A 2427-nucleotide genomic window follows, 5' to 3' on the forward strand; every position below is an offset into this window, starting at 1 on the left:
CACACCCCTATGGGACATGGCGGGGTTTCACACTTACCTGGGAGTAAACCTCAATGAGCACAACGGGATTTAAGGCAGATTTTGAGCGAGCAATGGAACACGATTAGACTGGGGATAAAAGGTCTGGGGCTTTCTTTCGTAATGTAAGCTTATTTTAAAAAATCACGACCGGCTCCTATCGTCTAGGATGAAGATGTGTGGTTTGCTGCACAACACTTGCCCATATTTATTGCACGAAAATACAATAATACAGTGAAGAAAGGGATGTAGATTAGACTGACTTCCCCTCGATGACGTTGCTGGAGGGGGGCCCCACATTGACAAGCAAGCAAGGTGGATCCAGGTTAGTCCTTGGATGGGAGATGATGCCCAGGCTACGCAGAGGCAGGCAATGGCAAGGTCTCTTGCCTTGAAACCCCAATGGGGTCGGGTCGCTGAATGCCGCCGGGACTTTCTACCCCCAAATGTAATCGGCAGCGAGGCTTCCTCGAGTCTGCGTTCGTGCTAATTTTTGCGCCATGCAAACGACAACCGGAAATGAAGATTGCGGTCAACGCTTCTGTTCGTCTCCTCTTTATTCCACTCAGAAGATTGGGATTCACCCTCCTGGTTTTCTCTCTTGCTCGGGTGATGACGCCAGTTCATAGTGCAAGGGGCAGGTCCCACCCCTTCTCCGCTAACCCCTTCACTCCTGGAGCCATATTCACTCCAGCCAAGAATCTTTTTTCCCAGCCAGTATTTCCTCCGGGGCCGCGAAGGAGGGAGTCCCTCCAGGAGCTTAGCCTTGGAGATTTCTCAAGGGGCTTCCTTCCTCTGCAGGTTTTTGGCCAGCCTTCTTTGCACCTACACAGATATATGACCATCACATGAAGAACTACCTAGCTGAGTATTAGTCACAGTTCCAGTCTGACTGATGGAGATTTCTGTACAAGTCAAAAGCTTGCAGATTGTAAACTGGGGCAATTCGGCCCAATAACACAATTCCTTTTCTTCTTTGGACCCGAGATTCAGCCCTCAAGATAGACCCTATAAATATACCCTACAGAGAACTATATTGGCAGAACAAAAGCAGCATTGGTTTGCAAGAAGGGAAAACTCTATCAAATACATTGAACCTGACACTGCTTACACTTCAAGCTCACACCTTGTACAGTGTAGACAAACGTGTACTGTGTCCTTATGAGAAGCAATTTGGACTGAGTTCTCCTCCATCACATGAGGACCCACATGGGAGACATCTTAATGCAGTAACTGCAAGTCAGGCTTCTGGTGGTGTTTGGGTCTGATTTAGCACTGGATAATCAATACAGGAGAGAAGCCTAATAAATGCTAGTCATGTGGGGAAAGTTCCAATATGCACTCCATCTTAGTTAGAAAACCAGAGAATCCATACTGGGGAGAAACCCTAGGAATATCCAGAGTGTGAGAAGTAGTTCCGCAACAACTGTCTTGTCAGCCAACACTAGAGGATTCAAACATGAGAAAAGTTTCAAATGGATCTTTGGGCTGACCTCACACCAAAGAATTCACATGGAAGAGGAATTTGATTTGCCACAAAGTGTCAATGATGGGGTTTGGCTGTTTATATGCCCGGAATGTGGCAAAACCTTTGTCCACTGTGAGACTAGAGGCACCCAATATGTAACAAATGTGAAAGAAAACGGGAGAGAATCAGGGGATAGGAAACTCATTTCCCTAAGCCAGTTTGGTGTAGTGGTTAAGAACAGCAGGACTTTAATCTGGAGAACTGGGTTTGATTCCCCACTCCTCCGCTTAAAGCCGGCGGAGGGACCTTGGGTCAGTCACAGCTCTCTCAGAGCTCTCTCAGCCCCACCCACCTCACAGGGTGATTGTTGTGGGGACAATAATAACATACTTTGTAAACTGCACTGAGTGGGAGTTCAGTTGTCCTGGAGGGCAGTATATAAATAGAATGTTGTTCTTATTATTATTATTGAAAAAGCATGCATTTCTTTACACTACATCTCAGGGCACATCTGCAAAGATGCTGCTAAAAATAACAGGCCTGCCACATGCTGTCTCTCTTTCTTGTATTGTGGAGTAAGATTTCCTTACCAAAGTGCTGCCATGTCATATTACAGACTGTAGTGATAAGGAAGCTTGTTGCAGCCCAATGGCACTGCATATATTATTACACATTATGCAGTTGGGAGAGACAACATCCCCAAGACTTTGAGTTTAGTCCTAGATGTGCAAATCCTGTTTTCAGAGTGGCAGACACTTTTGCCTCCTTTCAACAACGATCAACCATGATGCAATCATGAAATTCTTTAAATATATATATATATATATATATATATATATATATATATATATATATATATATATATATATATATATATATATATATTCTAACAAAATACATCAGCATTTGTTAGGATTATTTGCAGGTTACTTTATTGTGAT

Source organism: Eublepharis macularius, chromosome 13 (genome assembly GCF_028583425.1).
Source record: "Eublepharis macularius isolate TG4126 chromosome 13, MPM_Emac_v1.0, whole genome shotgun sequence".
Taxonomy (NCBI): Eukaryota; Metazoa; Chordata; class Lepidosauria; order Squamata; family Eublepharidae; genus Eublepharis; species Eublepharis macularius.